This window comes from Euprymna scolopes, chromosome 36 (assembly GCF_053919585.1).
Source record: "Euprymna scolopes isolate OS-2025 chromosome 36, ASM5391958v1, whole genome shotgun sequence".
In the NCBI taxonomy this organism is placed as follows: Eukaryota; Metazoa; Mollusca; class Cephalopoda; order Sepiida; family Sepiolidae; genus Euprymna; species Euprymna scolopes.
Window position 1 is genome coordinate 49,713,669 of NC_136517.1, and position 21,401 is coordinate 49,735,069.

At 33.9% G+C, this 21,401-nt stretch overlaps 1 long non-coding RNA gene across 5 annotated transcripts in view; it reads left to right on the plus strand.

Moving 5' to 3' along the window:
- Positions 1–4,747: 4,747 nt before the first annotated feature.
- LOC145260462 (uncharacterized) overlaps positions 4,748–21,401 on the plus strand; it is a 46,314-nt gene continuing 29,660 nt past the window's right edge. For 3 of the 5 annotated variants that reach the window (XR_013864301.1, XR_013864302.1, XR_013864300.1), the window contains exons 1-2: positions 4,748–5,552; positions 15,618–15,661. This is a non-coding gene — a long non-coding RNA (uncharacterized LOC145260462). Of the gene's footprint in view, positions 5,553–7,341; positions 8,016–9,593; positions 9,906–15,617; positions 15,662–21,401 lie in introns of those variants that run through there. The other 2 variants (XR_013864303.1, XR_013864304.1) reach the window with 2 other exon arrangements.

The window sequence follows — 21,401 nt, forward strand, 5'->3', positions numbered from 1 at the left end:
AAAATACAGGAAATAGAAAGTGCTCGTTGTAATTTAGATATATAATAAGCTCGATAGTTAAATGTCCTAGAGCTAATTCAATATTAAGTAATGTGATTGATAATTTAAAATTTAAAAATCAAATTATAATTAAATTAAAAATCCGTTTCATAAGAAGGAACAATAACAAAATCAATTATCTGTATGATCGTTTCGGAAAACAATGCTTTTTATTGTGGTATACATCAAGTTATGTACAATAATTACATATAGTTTTTTAATAAGCAAGGTCTCCTCGTCAGTAAATTTTGAAGGGTTTTTATTGAATTTAAAAGACACCATAAATAAACCTAGCATTAAAAGTAAGGCAGATGAATCTTTTAATTTTTCGCTTTTTGAATTCAGGAACTATGGTTAAAATATTCATTTAGATGTTTGCTATAGCTTTTTATCTTATTGAATGATGAATTTAAAAAAAAAGATATATAGATATATAGATATTGACCCCAAACAAGGCATATTGCCAGTTGAACATGAGGAACTACTAGTTGGGATCATGTCTAACAGAGAATTGTGGGAAGTTGAGTAGCAAGATGTCTGTGCACATTACATTTAAACTTCTGCATGGCAGTATGGTCAGAGAAGCAGGAAATAGGAAGGGAAATCCAAAATCTAACTGTCCGAAGTAAGAAACTACTAGAAAACTTTCTGGCATCTAAAGACCTCAACAGTGAAGAGGTGGGATTTTGCTGCTTGTAGGGTTGGTCGTGAGTATGTACGTTGAGGAGACATAAGTGCTATGAGTTCATCAGAGTACATTCCATTAAAGTACTTGTAAAACAGGCAAAGGTATGCAATATTGCAGTGATGGGACAGATGGTTGAAGCTGAGTCGATAGTGCGAGATTGAATTTGAGACTGCCTAAGGGAGAGAAACTAGTGGCCCAAATGTGGTAATAACATGCCATGCACAGGCGAATGTTGGTTTTGCAGAGGTATAGGATACTCTCAGGTGTGAGTGATTTCCTAGCATGGTAGAGAGAGAATAAACTAGCTGTGCTACCTGGCATTGCCTGGAAATCTTCTTATTTCCATTTTCTTTTGTTTATTTTTTTTACCAAATTATTATTATTATTATTATTATTATTATTAGCGGGACCTGTGGAAATTCCACAGCAGACTCTTTCACATGTAATATATTGATGTTGGCATTCTGTGGATTTTCAGTGTAAATGGAGATACCCTAATATAATTGTAGCTCTTTTATTAAAACTGCAAAAGTAGTTATCTAAGCTAGCAGGGACACCCCACATAGCCTGGTCCTAAAGTATGCTTAATTATGATATTTTAATATATGCAGATTTCATATATATTATTATAGAGTCTGTTTTCTATCGATTCTTATATAGTATAAAGTTGTGATTTCAAAAATAAAAAATATATATTCATATGACTTGGGTGCATCAGCTTGAATCGAAACTGAAACCCAAACTTATGACAAAAAAGATATATATATATATATATATATATATATATATATATATATAACTTGAATTTCTTCAGCTATAATCAAAACCGAAACCAAAGCTTATGAAGAATGCTTGCTAAAAGTATTCATTAAAAAAATAGATGACTTGAGTGCCATCAGCTATAATCGAAACCAAAACCAAAACTTATGAAGAATTCTTGGTAAAATTATTTATTACAAGAAATCGAAATCCATAAGAATTAAACGAAAGTAACTCGGAAGAAAAAGACATAAGCATGACACACAAAATAACACACACACTATCATATTAATATATAGATTATTATTGGTTCCCTGACAAAAAGGAAGGTGGACCTGTAAATTTACCCTTGTCCGTTCGTCCGTTTGTCTGTCTGCACTTTTCTCAATAACTACGTCTTGAAATGTTTGGAAATTTTGCACAATCATTAAACTAGATATGTGTAAAAAAAAGTAACAGAACAGATTTTCCGGGAAAACTCTGGTTGCCCCCATAGGGGTGCCTTTCAGATTAAAATGGCTAAAATTGTCACTTTTGTGCTTATTAAAAAAAAAATTGATATCTTGGATTTTTATAAAACTTTCTGAAAAGTTGTAACTAACTGATTTCTATATAATTTTGTTTGTCTATACTTCGTGATAACTCTTAGGTGTGCCCCAAGGGCTCTTTTAGAGCTAATAAAAACACTCCATAGTGGGGACTATTTAACCATACTTGTCCAAAATTTTCTGTGTATGTCTATTTAGCAGTTTTGCATGGTGCTGAACTCAAATTTAAATATGTTACGGCCTTGGAAACTTTTGGGGCTAAATGGGGGAGGGGTAAATGATGGACTTAGTCATTTCTTTTTTTTTTTTGCATGGTGCAGAACTCAAATTTACATATGTTAAGGCCTACAATTGGGCCGTTTGTTCATTTTCACCTGGACTTGACGTCCTCTTGGGGACGTTTAGGGCTAAATGGGGGGGGGGTGCTGAACTTAGTAATTTTTTATGCCTTGTTTTCACCGTGCACTCACGGGAGACTATGCATGCTTCACTTGTTTTAAATATGATCTTGTCCAATCTTCTCTCATCTCTTTGCAGCACAATGGCAGATCCATGAGGATTTGCAATGTGAAATCTGATCAAACCCAACACATCAGGTGAAAGGATTTGCTGAAAGCACTACATTTGCCCATGTTATCCTAAGGATGAACTGATGGTCGTTGAAACATTCATTCTTTCGGATAAAACTTTGTAGAAGCATGAATATCCTAAATCGCAGGAAGCTTAGCCGGCCAAGGAAAATTTGGAAGTAAGTGATTGAACAAGATCACATACAGTGGAACTTGAAGAGTACTAACCTGTTAAAACGTGAGAAATGAAGTTGCATAATATCAGAAAGCGTCTGACCCCTGAACAAGAGAAAAAAGTGACGTCAGATGAACAGAAGATTTTGACGATTAAATTTGATTATTACGATACCGTTTAGTTATGAAATTATTAATTGGACCAAATTGTTATAAAGCTAATTTTCTTAAATGTTTTAACGTCTATGTTTAAATTTACTGGATCTAAATAGTTTCCTAATTTGTAATACATGAAGATTTGCTAAGAATTTAAAGACAGAAATTTACTTTTATTTGCCAGTTCAAATGCTTACAAATTCCTTTTGAATTTACAAGGTCGTTCTTACTATTTTTTTCTTCTATGAACAAAGGATTAAACTATCCAAAAGACAATCAGGTGAATTTAATTCTGTAATTAAATTATTTTTTTAAAAAATTCTGTGTATTTTATGCTATAGCATTTCATTGGAGAGAAAATATTCTCCTACTATCGCTTTAATATCAGTAGTCAAAAATAAAGTCGATACGATTAAATATTAAATTTGGTTCGAAATATAATTTTTCTCTTTTTAAGAATATGGGCCTATATGTGCCATAGATGACTAGTGAAATATAATTAAACATTACCTCATATTAAGAACAATATTAACAACAGATACTGATTCTAGTTTATAGATGTGTTGAATTAAAACATCTTTTGAGAAGGAGTTCTACTACAGACATCTGTTGAAAAAGGATTATAGAAAAGAATCAGCTGAGAAAAGTTCTACAAAAATATCTGTGGCGAACCCACATATTAACTTTCTCGAGCCATTTCCTGTTTTTTTAATATCATTACACGCCACAGCAAGTAGACTGCCATGTATGCGACCTTCGCCCGACTGCCGAGATACATCATACAACTACAGAGGAAAGCGATGACTCATCTAGTGATGAGCTGCTGACTAACGCGATCAGTGAACCCCCTCCGCCAGAGAATATTGGCTATAGTTCGTCTGACAAGGCAGAACTGGAACCAGAACCGGAACCGGAACCAGAACCAAAACCAGAACCAGAGATGATGGATGTGCCCTTTTGCAGAAATGAGTGGAATAAATGACCAACCCCGCAATGCACTCTGTGTGATCATGAGATCAGGAGGGAGTGTAATTTTCATCAAAGCAGCCTCTTTCTCACAGACGAGACGTTGCTAGTTTATCTCTACTCCATCGTCATTTTAATGGTAGGTGTTCGACTGAGCTCCAATGTCTGCTTTAAAACATTCACAGCACAAACTCGTCTAGCTATACAACCATTTTTAGGAATTGCCTTTCTTCCTCTGTGTACCGTAAGCTAAGCTGAACTTCCATGAGCAGAGTTTCTTACCAAGAACTGCGAAATGCAATACCACGGGGCTGCTTCCCAGTCGACTACAGCATGATCGTTTTCAAGTCTAATGTTAACAAGTTCTTGTTGATCTGTCCTCTTTAAACTGTAAAATTCGACACACACTGTGTAATAAGGAGGAACATAACATTTCTGGAACACAAATTTGTCATGTGCGGATAAACAGAACATCAGAAATTTAATAAATATGTAGTAGGATTGTGCTGAAAAAATCAATTGCAGATGTTGAATTTATAATGGTGTCAGAAAACTAATTCATATCTTACAGAAGTTTAAATCATATTTCGAAGAATAGAAAAGAAAATCTACCATATCCAAAAAATCATTACTTTTTGTTTTTACCGCCCTTCATTTTAACGATAGTTTCGTTGTATTCATTTTTTGTTCCAATCCTGCTGAAATGAGTGATGATAAAATCTTACCGATATGTCGGCAAGACAAAAAAGGCACAAAAAAAAGCATAGAAACCGCCATTTTGAATTGAGATATCATAGCAAACAAGACAAGTAAATAAAAACTCAAGGACAAAATCATTATCACGTCAACAACTAATTATTGTGCCAATGCTGCACAATATAAAGAAATAGGTGTCCAGCATTTCACAAAATCTGTGTAAAATACAATAAAAAAAAAAGGACATTATACAAAATTGGGCAAATTATAAAAATCGTTACAAGACATTTCGTTTTAATGAGCCCAATTGTAATGATGTTTGTGGTTTATTGGGGAAAAACTTATTACGGGCCACTTAGCAATAAGTAAAAAATAACAAAATAAATGCAAAACAGAATTTAACCTCTTTTCACTGGCATTGGTTCCAAAGGTCATTCTATTTTTATATACCTGATGAAGAAATCAACCTTAAAGCTTGGTCAAAAAAAGTCTGCACACATTTAAACATTCTTCCTTTTTTTGTCCTGACATCACTACTAGGGTCATTGACAAACTCACACAAGAGGACTTCCATGGGCCCTCTAGAAGTTGTTGGAACGGTACAGCAAGTGCACTGCAGCCGGAGGAGATTATTTCGAAGGGGACTAGAGTTTCATGTGTTATTATCAATAACAGTGCCAATACGAAAAAAAAAAAAAGTCTGGAAACTTATTGAAGGTACCTTGTAAGTTAGCTCAACATTGCTACGACTGGACAACAGGCTGCAGAAAACAACGTCGTCATCATCATCATCATCATCATCATCGTTAGCAGCAGCAACCGGTTTTGGGTATTTAAGATGCTGTGTGTATCCCAGACTCTGGAGTGGGAAACACCAGGCAATGTCTCATGCCTGCTCTCTATGCAGTCCAATGGATAGGATTTCACCAGTCATGCTGCAAGCAGTCAAGTCACTTGGTAAGCATTCAAGCCAGGTTTTCCACGGTCTTCTCTGCCCCATGTCATGCTTATCCATGTGTGTTATTGAGTTGATGTAGGAGATGGCACGCTGCATGTGGAGAATTTGCTGGGTAGAAGCAGCAATTGAGGAAAACGCTTTCTTCTCACATAATCTAGTATCACAGAAAATATGTAGAATTCAATAACTGTTAATTAGACGAAACATCCACATGGCAAGTTAAGTCTCATAAATATCAGTTATTTGCGACACAACATATATTTCGTTCTTTCTTACCTTCATTTCTCTCCTGCATATCTATTATATAAAAGACAGTTGTCTATGTATGTATGTATGTATGTATGTATGTATGTATGTATGTATGGCTCAAAATCCTAAAATTGTTTGAGGTCGACCTTAAAAAAATGTGAGATAGATGAAAGAACCTGGGAGAGTCTTGCTTTGGATCACAGAGAGTGGAGAAGGACCTTGCAGGGAGGTGTGGGCAAGTTTGAGGCAGATCAAACCCAGTATGAGCGGCTGAAGTGTGATATCCAGAAAGGGAGGGCGAAAAGAGCTGTAGATGGGCAGGGGGCGCAAATTGGTCTGGAGTGTGAGGTGTACGGAAGATTATGTCTGAGCAGAACTGGGCTGATGAGCCACCAGACTACTCATTGGCGCAGTGGGGCCACAAAGCAGTCTTGTGTTGCCAGAGCTAACCTGTGTCAACTGCGGGCGGATGTACAAAACAGCAGGTGGTTTGAAGCGGCATTTGATTATACATAGAAGAGAACATCAAGAACGTGTTGCTAGTGGCGCACATGTCTGCACAATGTGTGCCAAGGAATGCCAGAGCTTGGCAGGGCTTAAAAGCCACCTTCGTGTGGCCCATCATTGAATGTTTTTGTGTTTCTGTATACCTTTTTTTTTTGTGCTATATCAAGTAATGCCAATGTACGAAAACGAATTTGCTGCCATCATCATGTATGTATGTATGTATGTATGTATGTATATATCAATGGATATCCAACTAAAAATCAAAAGCTATAAAACAAAGATCCACAAAGTTTGGTATATTCTTGATCACTGTTGCTTTATTTTCTGGGGATCAACTGGGCCACATTTCGTAGGGGAGGGATCCACTTTACAGAATTATTATGCACTTATTTTGAAAGAAAATGTCAAACGTATTCTTCCAGGAATCTATCATATAAAGGAGAGTTGTATGTGTATGCATGTCCAGCTAAAGAGGGATGGGTTGGGTAGAGGAGAAAGAAAGGTTTGAGGAGAGGGGGAGAGGAACGAGAAAAACAGAGAGAGAGAGAGAGGTAAAGATATATAAGTCTTATTAGAAATATGTTACACGTTTGCTCTGGACAATACCGGGTAACCCTGCTTCTGTTCTTTTCCTCTTATCATTGTCATGTTCATTTTTATCCAATATGTAAAAAAGGGGGGGGGTCTAATCACAAGCGGATTGAAAGAGCAAACTTTTTTTTAAATATCTTTTAAATCAATTTTATTCCACATCTTCAGTCTACCAACAATAGCAAGAGGTTATGAAAAGGTTTTAGGTCACGGATTAAAGATAAGATTCCATGGTACTCGGAGTTCGGATGAGTGCACCGCACATCTGCTTGGGTTGACATCTTGAATCTAACTTATTAGTAAGCAGTAAATCACTGTGTAGATAGTTCTAACAGGAGTACCTCTCATGCAAAGAATTTTCATTGGATAATAAATCAATCACTCCGCGGGGAACATAAGTTTACATGCTTAAGAAAATAGTTCATAAACATACAACTGCTGCACATACACAGGAGTGTGTATAAGTCACTTTGCTTTATAAAGAGCTTGTGCTTGCGAAACTGAAAATAGGGGCCATTCACCTGACATTAATTTTCATACATAAAACAAAATGAAATTCTAATCTTTAAACCATGTATTAACAAAAGAATTAATACAGTACATTCATTTACAAAAAAAAAGAAGAAAAAAAATTATTTTAAAATTATAAAGTGGCTAATGCAGTATCCTGCATTTCTAAAACTATAAAAATCGAGAAGATTTGTACACATCATGGAAACATACTCAGATAATGACTCACAAACACCATATAAATAAATACACAAACCCAATATAAATAAATCCAGCATATGAAAAAAAAAAAAAAAATCGAAGCACCCAAAACTCATAATCGAGGAACTAAAACTAAACAATTCGAACAAAAGATTCAAAATTGATTTGGGAGCCAATGCAACCGTATTGCCATTCTGCAAATATTTAAACAAACAAACAAACAAACAAAAATAGTCCGTAACTCAAACTACAAAAAAAACATAACTAGCTGCTTATAACAATACAACTATAAAAGTCTTAGTAAAATGAATAGCAGTTGTTAAGCACAAAGAAATAAAAAGGCGAATAAATTCATTGTTGCTACAAACAGACAAAACATAAGCAGTTATAGATGCAAAAACAAGGTAAGTTCTAAATCTAATTCTGTTATGTTCTTAAAAAGGCGGAAAAAATAACACGGATTGAAAGTATCTAAAATGAAATATTATGAACAGAAAATACAGAAGTAATGGGTTGACAGGGGCTGCCTTTTCATTTTGATTCTCTTCCCCCTTCTACTGATTGGTCATAACGATTCTCGGCGCTTCTACACTATTAGGACGAAATTTTGTAGTTGATAAATGGCGTTTTGAAATAAGAAACAATGGTTTCTACTGATTTTTTTTTTTTTGTCAATTCTAATAAATTACAATGGTAGCTTCCAAATTATGCAGTCGAAATTACCTGAATATTATTGAATTATCAAAAAAAAAAAAAAAACTTTAATCGTGTTAGAAGGTGAAAAATTGCGGCTATTTTGTTTAAATATAAACGGAAAATTGCTGTCCTTTTGAACTCTCCTGTGTCTTACGATCGTTTTCATCAAATTCTATTTTTTTTTATTATTTTCTTTAATAAATAATTTTCTACCTTATCGAGTTTCGTAATTTTTGGATATAATCATCTTAAAAATATGAGGAATACGTAGATACCATTGTTTTTATGTGAAATTCAAAGTTAAGATTTCCGAAATTTCGTCATACAGGGTGACCCCCCCCCAAAAAAAAACGGGCCCCAACTCTAATTAGGCCCCGTTGTCCGAATGAAATGAAACTTTGGTCATTACTAGTTTATTATATTCAAAACATCACATAAAAAAACTGGGGTCTTTGGCCTTTTTTTCTCCGTTCTACAGCATATGTTCTAGATGGCCTCCATTTAGCTTTTTTTTTGGGGGGGGGGAGTCACCCTGTAATAGTTTAGAAGCGCCCGATTCTCTTCATAAAGTCAAGAAGAGTCCATACAATGACGGAATAGGGTAGATCACCATAACAAATTTAGAGAATGTTTTAAATACGACCTAGTGCAATCATACGAAGACTGTTTTAGTGGAATTGGTACATTGTCAGCAACTCTTTACATTGCAGGGAATTATACTGTACTTGCAGATTGCCCAGGGTTGCCCGATTGTAAAGTACGCTGTAATATGGTATTTTAATTCATGTGAATTTCGTATTTATTATTATAGAGCCAATTTTCTATTGATTTTTATTTTATATCCAATAGTGATTTCAAAAGTAAAATTTTTTTAAATATGACATCAGCTAAAATCTAAATCAAAACATTTAGCATACCTGTTATGGTTTGAGATGGATATAGATGGATAAGAAAATTTTTAAATGAACAGACTTTAGCGTATAAATGTATATTTTCGTATGCATAGAAGTAATACGTTTAGTCGACTTACATCTGCGTGGTTCCATTTTTTTTTTATTTTTTTCAATTTCAACCTCTTAGCAGCTATTTTTCCGGTTTAAAAACCAAATCAAATTTGTTCCACAGGTCAAAATTCTCGATATATCAAGTCTGTAGACCAAAAATTTTACAGAGTGGTTTGGTAAAGATCGATATGCACACAGAACGATATACGAAGTTATATATATATATATATATATATATATATATATATATATAACTTACTCCTGAAGTGACCCCTATCGACTCTGGCTCACTTCCAACGACTTCTGAAGCTTCCAGCGACTCCAGCGGCTCTCCAGCTCACTTCTGCAGCTCCAGGGCTTTCAGCCACCAGCTCCTGTGTCCCACTGACGTCCGGATACATATTTTAGTGCTACTGACGTTCATCTACCCGTTCTAGTGTCCACCAACGTTCGCCTATCTGCTCTAGCTCCTACTGATGTCCGGCTACTCGTATCAGCACCCACCGATGTCCAGCTACTTGTTTCAGTACTCACAAAGGCCTGGCTACCAGTTCCTATCTCACGGGCTCAAGAATCTCAACCTCGCAAGATAAGGTGCGTGTTCTCACTCCAGCTAATCCTGAACCCATTGCCGTGCGTTTTACCTTTTTCTTGGTAAACAATAAAACACGATACATATCGTCTTTAACCATGTTTGCTATAGCCGTTATCTCTTTGCCTTGTTTCTAATTTATTAGTTGTATGGTTGATTGGTACCCCTGACACCGCCTTTACTTAAGAACAAGGTGTGGTATCTGTTCTGATGCCAACATCAACATATTACATATGAAAGAGTCCTCTGTGGAATTTCCATAGGTCCCGCTAGTAATCGTCAAAAGGTTAAACCTTAACCGACCTAAGATAGAAGTAATCATTGCTATGTCATTAACCACATGCAAAAATGAATTGCAAAGGTTCATAGGTATAGTCTATTAAGTAAAAAAATAAAGTGGCCGACTACAGTTGGGAGCGACCTGAACACTACTTTTTCATTAGGTACTATACCGAGGTGTAGTGGAGGGCGCCATTCCTTTCTCGGGATTACTGCACTTACCCTTGATCTTTATTATAATTATATATCTACATGATTATATATATATATATATATATATATATATATATATATATATATATATAAATTACATATATATAATGCTATATATAATTTTATATATATAATGCATTATATATATAATTATATAGTATTATATATATCTATATAGCATATATATAATATATATAATTAAACATATATATATAAAATTATATATATATATATATATATATAGCATTATAGACATAATTATATAGTATTATATATATAGCATATATATAATTTTATAGTATTATATATATCTATATAGCATTATATATATAGCATATATATAATTATATAGTATTATATATATCTATATAGCATATATATAATATATATAATTAAACATATATATATATAATATATATAAAATTATATATATATATAGCATTATAGATATAATTATATAGTATTATATATATAGCATATATATAATATATATAATTAAACATATATATATATATATATATAGCATTATAGATATAATTATATATAATGCTATATATAATTATATATATAATTATAATGCTTATAATTGCTATTATTTAGCAAGGGGCTATCAAGTCTATTTTTTTTTTATTTTTTAGTCTTTAGTATAACTCGACCTTGGATTGAACCCCGATCTCGCGACCCATTAGCAAAAACTCCAATTATTATGCAAATTGTGCCGGTAAAACGAAATACATTATGCCAATTTTGCCAGTAAAATGAACTACATTAAACCAATTTTGCCGATAAAACAAACGACATAAGTAGATTCCCATCGAAATACTCTGAAGTTACAAAACTTGACAAAATCCGAATCGAAGCAATGACGTAGCTAAAGGAAATGATTACCAGGCAACTCGTGCTAGAAATTATGACACGGATCTACCTGTAAAAATAACTATAGTTGCTGGTAAGCATGGACTCAGAGCAATACAGCGAAAACTGGTTTCACGCACGAATTTTGTGTGGAACAGAATTACTGTCCTATAGAGAGTGAAACTCTTGGCATCATTTTTGCTTGTAAGAAATTTCGTCATACACGGCATTCATTTTCTAAGTCAAAGCGACCATAGATATATTTGAAATTATGAGTTAGAACAAAAAAGTACGCTTTTGACCTGAACTCTATACCCTGTAAAATGTCTATTGTTACTGACATTCTATATCATGTTTACATTGAACAAAATACTCCGGAAATACCAGATACGTTTATAAAAGCGTACATATATGCAGTAATAAAAACACTCACCCTCTGAACGATATCGGACTTTTTTCCTTATTTATACTAACGATACATTGCTTATCAAGGTTCAAAAGCCACTCGAGCATAAGGGTTAATGAATTTGTGTTAGGTAGGTGTGTTAGACAAGCACCTTAAGGCTTGAAGACGACAGTTGGACCTAGGAAGAATATGATTATTTAAGAGGATGGCTCAGCAAGAGTTTGCTCAGATTTGACTTGAAACCGGCCATGTCTTAGTCAGCCGGGAAGCAGTTCCATTATATTAGCTACGCACGCCACTGCTAAAATAGAATGATGCATCATTTCCTGCAGAAATAACTAATGGTAACTCCCTCCTAGACAAAATGCAAAAATAAGAATTTCTAATAGATCTCATACTGGTTGCCAAACTCCAACCTTTGTTGCATCGCCGCATCATGGCATCCCTTGTTTTACAAGGACTTCCATAGTATGTACTCCAATGAATTTAGTGCACTTGTACCCTTTAAATGTAAATACCCCTAACCCTCCCCACTAGTAGTAAAATCCTTCTCTGTAGAGGTACCTGGATGCTGGAAGATTTTAGACTTTAATAACATCTTTCCTTGAACAGCTTGCCTTTGAAATTTTATCGCTACTCCCTGTTTCCCTACCATAGCAACATGCAGCAATTTAAATGCAATATGGACACACATTGTGTTGCTCAACTCTCCATCAGGTTTCCCTCTTCTTAAAAAATCTGGTTCCTATCACAGTAACCTCTGTGAGAATAGTAATCTGAATATTTAAATCAAAAAATTCAAACGCAGATTTTTCTTTGTATGACCAGTTATTTCTGCTGCCACAACGTGACTGGATTTTCTTTCTATGCCATAGATTCTATCGGCTGAGTTATCGAAAGAATCTGGTTAAAAAAGAGTTTGTCATAAGGAATTTTTACAAAAGCCTTGCAGCTATTTCCTTAAAACTTCCCACCCGACACTTATTCTCCATCTGCAATAATTTTGTCACACCCGTTGTCAAGCACTGAAGAAATCTCTCTTTGTAAGCCAGTTTTGTTGCTTACAAAATGAATAGCATGACGTCCAATTTCGAGGGGATGATTATAAATTCTACTTGTTGGTGTCTTTCAACAAAATTTCAATCTCTTCTATGTTAATAAACTAGCTGAAGTACCCGTCTATACTGGGTTACTCAACATTTCTTGAATTTTATAGCCAAGATTAGAAGTTAATGTTGTGGGCTTGCAAGCCGATAATAATCAAGACAAACAGTCGTATAATTACCCAAAAGTGTATTAACAGAAGGTTTGCTTTGGTTTGATTTGGTTTGGTCTCGTTGTTTTTGTTTTACGGCATATCAACCCTTTTCAGGTTATTTAATGCCGAATCCAAAGATTTTGAAGAAAAATTTTTTAATAGAATATATAAAAAAAAATTTTCAAGTCGGTTTCTATTCAACCCATAGTTGGGACCCAAACAGGTACTACCACTCCGGGTCAGAGTGGACCTGGGAGAAATGGCAATTGAAGGGTGGCTCCACACTCCCCAAAGCCTGCAAGCTGGGGCCTCACCATCGGATATAGTTTAAAGTCATATTCAGGACCCATTAACAGAAGTATATTAAAGAAGTAAAGGGCCATAACTGCTATGAATCGTAATATTTACTTCTTTCCCACCATAGAAAGTTGCGACACAAGGAGGAGCACTCTGTCTGTTTAAAATTGCGGATAGCCCTATCGACATTCCCTAGTCGGGGCGCTTCAGGTAGTAAGCAATAAACCTATTGCATTCCAAAGAGGGGAAGCAAGGCACGGCAAGGTGGTCCTCCTAGGATTACCATGAACGAATGTCTTAGCCCAACATATAAAGGTCATCAAAATGGCCCAGTTTCTGCTTGACTGATTGTTGAGGTCGGAACTATGACTGGCATGTGTCTGCAATTTCAACTAAGTGACAAATGAATGTTATGAATTGCTGATATGATTTTTAAATGTAACTATATTTATTGGCTCTACGTACATTATTTCTGAAATGGGTAGATCTGCCTACCCCATAATAGTTAAAAATATTTATTAAATATTTTTGTCCGCTTTTTATTTAAAAAAAAAAAAAAAAGAAACTATTCACGTTTATGATGCACAGCTAAGAAATAATTGGAATGTTAAAAAAAAAACAAAAAAACAATTGTCTAGTGTGAGATTCGAACTCCAAACGATGGCATAAAAAATTGAAACTGAAGGTGAACCTTTTATTAATATGGCCACTGATCAAAAGAAAATACTTTGTCTTTTGGATCTACTTAAATAAGTTCGGCAAAGCGACGTTTTATGTCCCCACATAGATCTAAAATAGTTCGAGCACCGTTACCACTGTTACTTCCGGTCCAAATTAAAATACTGATTTCTTCATTTATTTATTGCGGACTATTATCCTCTTGTACGGCACAATCACGTTGACACACCGGGTCTTGCCAGATCATCGAAGTTAAGCAACGTTGAGCCTGGTCAGTACCAGATGGGTAACCATTTGGGAAGACTAGGTGCTGTATGTACCTTCTGGGAAGGTTGGGCGTGGGGCCAGCACCCTCACCCTGTAAAAAGAACTCCTCACTACAAAAACATCTACAAAAGTTGTAGATGGCCTATGCCCCTCCAGGGTCTCAAGGGCTATGGATGGATTATCCTCTTCTTCTAGTTGTTATTTCACGAGGTTTAGCTCAACTATTCCTCTGGCCTTCGTCAGGTGGTTACTGCAACAGTATAGGAATTAATTAAAATATTAACTGATTTCTCATTCGCTAAAATTAAACCAAATAGTAAATTAACAAAAAAAAAAAAAAACAGCAACAAATAATAATAAAAGTAATAATAACAATGATGATAATAGGTAAGGAAACCTTATACATCATTTTATACAAATAACACAATTATTAGAATGCCGGACAACTTTAAAAAATAAGTCCCATTTCTGTTTGACCGCTCAATTAATCCCATTTCCAGTTCCGTTTTAAAGATATTTTTCCATTTTTAAAGATATTTTTGGTATCTTTTCTTTTTTTTTTTTTTTCTGAAAAAGTGGTGTTATTCTCGAAATATTAATAATTTCCACCATCCCGGTTATCTCAAATAGTAAGTCCGTATTTGTGATTGTTTTGGGAAAATAAATAGATATACGAAAATTAAAAAAAAACAAACAAACGTACAAGACCTTTCGTTTGTCCACTTCTGTTCATACGTCATATGTATTCCATACCCTGCATTGCTATAGTCTTCTTATACTACTCCATGAATTTAAGAAATTTTGATAAAATGGGGTGCCATATTATATATACATCTATTATTTCAATAATCTATGCGAGGAAAACTAAAAAAAATAGCTCTTGTGATGATATGGGTCATTTATGAACACTATACATATTCATTTATTTATGAAAATCATAAATTATTTATTTATTTATGAACATCATATATTATTTTATTTATATATTTATGGGCATCATATATTATTTTGTTTATTTATTTATGAACATCATAAATTATTTAATTTATATATTTATGGACATCATAAATTATTTATTTATTTATGAACACCATATATTATTTTATGTATATAGTTATGGACATCATATATTATTTTGTTTATTTATTTATGAACATCATAAATTATTAATTTATTTATGAACATCATAAATTATTTATTTATTTATTTATGAACATCATATATTATTTTATTTATATATTTATGGAGATCATATATTACTTTATTTATTTATGAACATCATATATTATTTATTTATGAACATCATATATTATTTATTTATGAACATCATAAATTATTTATTTATGAACATCATATATTATTTATTTATTTATTTATGAACATCATATATTATTTATTTATTTATTTATGAATATCATATATTATTTATATTATACACACTATGCGATTTTTCTTTTACAGTGTTATTCAAGAATGTCTCCTTATTCACAAACTGCCGAACAGGAGTAAGTATCATTTTTAAAATACGTTGTAGTGAAGTACATTAGCTTATTGCCAACAAGAACATAAGTCACTTGAGATATCACATATTTTTATGTAACGATATGCAAAAAAAATTATTTGGGTTTTACTTATTCAAATTGCATAAAATATTTCTAAAGCTATGCAATGGACATGTTGCATGGTTACTCGTTATCAAAGAACATCGGATCCATACATTAGATTTGGAAAAATCGGAAGTTGAAATTTCATAAAAATTTCAACTATGTCGAACTTTTCCACGTCAAGGCCACATGTCGTATAACATGTAGGACTTCATTGACTACAATATGGGATAAATAGTGAGTCTCTATGATGAACAGAACCGAAGTTATTACCTAAAGTGTGACTTTCACCTTTTCCATAACCTTGACGTTTGTTGTAGTTATCACAAATTTAAATCTCTTCTAACTTAGACTATGACCGATATTTTAACTAAATTTTGGTGACGGTTGGTCAAGTATTGCATCTGCATCCCTCCAAAAGAGTATCACTGATTGTTAATCGATACCTTTAGCCATTGTGCCGTGGGTCCATGTGGATAATTCTAATTCATTAACAATCATTTCTAAGCAACAGTTTTCTGGAGGTTAGAGGTTTAATCCTTATTATAGGCACTGATAACTAAGAATGACAAAATAATTAACACTTCTACCCACAAGGCTGAAGGGACAATAATAATCTAGCCCTTTGGATTAAATAAAGGATTGAGTTTGAAATTTCATATAGGTTCCCGAGTTTGACAAAAAGATTCCAAAGTCCAAAAAGCTACCCCTGAAAAAGGTCAAAGGTTACATCGGTCGAAACATTATAAGAATAAGAACAAAGACCAAGTATAGTAGTCTAAAGAAAGTCTCAAAGATTCCTGTTCCTCACTTTTACTTCTTTTCATCCGTGGCCTTTATCCCCAATGTGCACTGACCTTGGAAGAACTCTACCCACTTCCTAACTCCACCCTGCTTTTCTTTTATCCTACACTAGGATCCCACTCTTACTTAGAAATTGACCTGCTTGTTTTCGGCAAACTGAAAAACAGTGGGTGGTTTATTATTTAGAAAAGGTTAGGAGGGCCTTACTGACTAATTTTTGTTGTTTTTTGTTTATTCCCCATTCCCTCGCCAACGAAATGTTATTACCATAAATAATTCAATAAAACTTTTGCAAATTTGGATTTATCTTAAGTAGGACAACCCCTGGAGTGAATGTGGTAGTGTGGTGACTGAGATATTTTTACTTAAGAGTACCTATTTACTATGCCTCTCCACGGGACAGAGTTAGACACCAGGGTCGTTTTTTAACGTGGAGAAAAGGTACAAAAATAAAAATTGTCTCAGTCGTGAAGGACTGCTCCTCCACCGAAAGAGAACAAGAAATAGAAGTGCAGCACCTGAAGAACAGATACTACAAGATTTAAGTATTTGAGACCAAGGATGACCAACAACAACCATTATCCTCGCACTTTTGAACGGCCTTGTTCTTTATGTATTTTTATATTTTGTATTATTTCATTCTATTTTATTCATTCATTTTATTATTAAGTATTTGAATGGCCTTGTTCTTTATGTATTTTTATATTTTGTGCAAATAAATATTTCAATCTTCATTTTAAAAATTCCGACACACATACACAGACCAACATCTCTCAGAGTATGTGTGTAATTAAATCACAAAAAATGTTATTAGAATAATAATAATGATGATGATGATGATAATAATAATGATAATAATAATAATGATGATGATGATGATGACAATAATAATAATAATAATAATAATAATAATGATAATGGTAATAATAATGATGATGATAATAATAATAATAATGATAATGATGATGATAATAATAATAATAATGACAATACTAATAATGATAATAATAATGACAATAATAATAATGATGATAATAATAATAATGATGATAATAACGATGATGATGATAATGACAATAATATCAATAATAATAATAATAATAATAATGACAATGATAATAATAATAATGACAATGATAATAATAATGACAATAATAATAATAATAATGACAATAATAATAATAATAATGATAATGATGATGATGACGATGATAATGACAATAATGTTAATAACGATAATAATAATGCTGATAAAAAAAAATAATAATAATAATCTCTAATAACCGCAGCACAAGATAACTCGATAAGAACCAACCACATCAAAGCAAAGATTGATAAAACACAAGAAAACAGTAAATGCAGACTCTGTAGACAAAGAGACGAAACGATAAACCACATAGTAAGTAAATGCAGCAAACTGGCCCAAAAGGAATAAAAGAACAGGCAAGACCAAGTGGGAAGGGCAGTACACTGGGAATTATGCAAACAACTACAGCTTGAATGCACAGACAAGTGGTACAAACATAAGCCGGCAACAGTACTTTAAAAAGAGAAACATAAAATCCTATGGGACATGAACATACAAACTGATAAACCCATCCAAGCAAGAAGACCAGATGTAATAATTAACAAGAAAGAAAAATCCTGTCAAATCGTAGACTTTGCTGTTCCAGCTGACTACAAGGTGAATATCAAAGAAAAGGAGAAACAGAGCAAATACACAAAGCTAGCCAGAGAGCTGAAAAGGATATGGATGATGAAGAAAATCAAAATAATACCTATAATAGTAGGATCACTAGGAAGAAACCCGAAAATCTTTGAAAAAAGAATGGGAGAAATTGGAATCATAGGAATGACTGGAAAAATACAACAAACAACAATAATGAAAACAGCAGAAATATTAAGGAAACCCGTTGAATGTGGAGACTAACACACACGAACCACAAGCACAGACCAGACAAACTGCTGCAGAGACAAAACATGAAGCGCTATATGAAACCAAGAACATTGAAGCTGCATACCTATAAGTTCTCTAACACCACCCCCATCCCCCCATTACCACATCACTGCCCCTCCCAAAAGAGTGAGACCAAATAGCGAAGTAGTCAAGGAGGTAGGAAAGACAGAGGAGTGAGCACTGACCAGACCTCCACTGTATAAGTGCGAAGAGGACTGGAACCTTGGAGAGGCTTATTGCCACTCAAATTCCAGTAAAGACCAATGGCCACTGACGAGAAATCAATGGCAAGCAGCTGTTGCGATAATGCAAATTTATTTGCAAATGGTATCGAAAGAGGTGGAGAGTACTGGAAAATCTGCAGAGACTTGTTGCCACTTAGCTTCCAGGGAACACCATAGGCTGTATTCAATGAGATCTTTGATGACCAGTGTGAAAGCTCCTCGTGAGCCAATAATAATAATAATAATAATAATAATCATGGCAAAAACAACAATAATAATAATAATAATAATAATAATAATAATAACAATGATAATAATAATCTATATATATATATAAAAGTGAATGTGTGTGTGTGTGTGTGTGTGTGTGTGTGTGTGTGTGTGTGTGTGTGTGTGTGTGTGTACATTTTCCTACGCAATAACTCTGTCAATTTTCAGTCTACAGATTCGAAATTTGATATACAGGGTACTGAGATTTGGGTAAATGTTTATGATCGGTTTTCGGCCAGAAATTTGCCTGTTAAGGGGTCAAAGTTCAACGATTTGACCTTTGAGAACTCTACCAAACTCCTCCGACAATTTTTGGTCTAAAACTTGAAATTTTAGATATAGGTTCCTTGGACATGGATCTAACTTAATAACTTTATTTGAGCCCAAAACAATAAATTTTAAGGGTTCATAATAGGGGTTAAATTTAAACAAAATTTGACCGCTTCGGTCTCTACCAAATTACTCAGACAATTTCTGGTCTAAACATTTGAAATTTTACATAAAGGGCATTCAGAGATAGGGCAAGCTTTTTCATCGGTTTGGGTCGAAAATTTTTAGTTACCAATATATAAATGTATGTATGTATGTTTGCATGTCTTCCCAACACTTTCGACAGAGGCGAGGGATTTTCTCAAGATCAGTATCGTTTTGAACTTCGACCTTTCATACAACAAATATCGAAAAATTGGCTAAAAATATTAATATCTTCACCTTCAACTGGGCACTTTTCTACAGGAGGGGGGTCGCTTTTTTCGCCGATATTTTTGAAAGTCATCCTTTCCTTTCGATTGTCTAGCCTTAATTTTAAAAAATGTCACTTCTGGTTTGGGGGTGGTCGTAACAGCATAAACGTTAGGTTTTTTTCCCCGTTCTTTTTCTCCTTTGCTGTATGGGTTTGAGCCTGCCTTCCTACTACCACTTTTTTTTTGCTCAACATACACCGCCAAACACCCGGGAAACGCCGGGCTGAAATGCTAGTATATCTATAAAAGTGAACGTGTCTGTATGTCTGTGTGTGTGTGTGTGTGTGTGTGTGTGTGTGTGTGTGTGTGTGTGTCTGTGTACATTTTCCTATGCAATAACTCTGTCAATTTTCAGTCTACATACCAGAAATTTGATATACAGGGTTCTGAGATTTGGGAAAATCTTTGTAATCTATTTTCGGCCAGAAATTTGGCGATTAAGGGGTCAAAGTTCAGCGATTTGACCTTTGAGAACTCTACCAAACTCCTCCGACAATTTTGGGTCTAAACACTTGAAATTTTAGATATAGGTTCCTTGGACATGGATCTAACTTAATAACTTGATTTGAGCTCAAAACAAGAAATATTAAGCGATCATAATAGGGGTCAAAGTTAAAAAAATTGACCGCTCTTTTTTTTTTTTTTTTGCTCAACATACACCTCCAAACACCCGGGCAACGCCGGGCTGACATGCTAGTAATAATAATAATAGATATAGACTTTCGAAGAGCGTTCAAGCGCTGAACAATTAGCGACTGATGCGCATTATGGATATTCCACTCAGCAGCAAATCTAAATCCACCTTCATCGCTAAAACAACTCAAGGTAGCTGATCTTTGCTGGAGTCCACCCACAAATCTCTTTATCGCCTTAACTCCTTAATCTGTTGACTTTCTAAATGTCTGAATAAATTAATGAAAAGAAAAAAAAAAAACTGTGGACGTCTATAAATAGCATTCACTTTGCTGAATTGTCTTTAGTGAATACTATTATCGCCATCAAATATAGTTTTAATAGCCTGATAGAAATTGATCATAGTTTGCTTATTTTTTTAATGAACTTTCTCTCTTTGGGCATTTCTTATTTTTATAAAAAAAAAACAAAAACAAACTGACATTAATAAGGAAGACCAAGGTGTATCTATTTATATATATATCCATGAATAATTCTATACATATATCTTAATATATAAGTCGTTCTCCCATCTGGGAGCATGGCGTTGGTGAGGGGAAATTATCCCATTTATTATTTATTTATTTCGTTCAAAGGTATCGCAGGAAAAAATAAAAATAAAATAAATGACACACACGCACGCGCCCGCACACAGACACACACGTATGCACACATAATTTTACTTATATATATAAACTAGCATTTCATCCCGGCGTTGCCCGGGTTTTTGGATGTGTATGTTGAGCAAAAAAATTTTCGACCTAACCCGATGAAAAAGCTTGCCCTATCTCTGAATACTCTTTATGTAAAATTTCAAATCTTTAGACCAGATATTGCCTGAGTAATTTGGTAGAGATCGCAGAGGTCAAATTTTTTTTAACTTTGACTCCTATTATGACCCCTTAAAATTTATTGTTTTGGGCTCAAATCAAGTTATTAAGTTAGATTCATGTCCAAGGAACCTATATCTA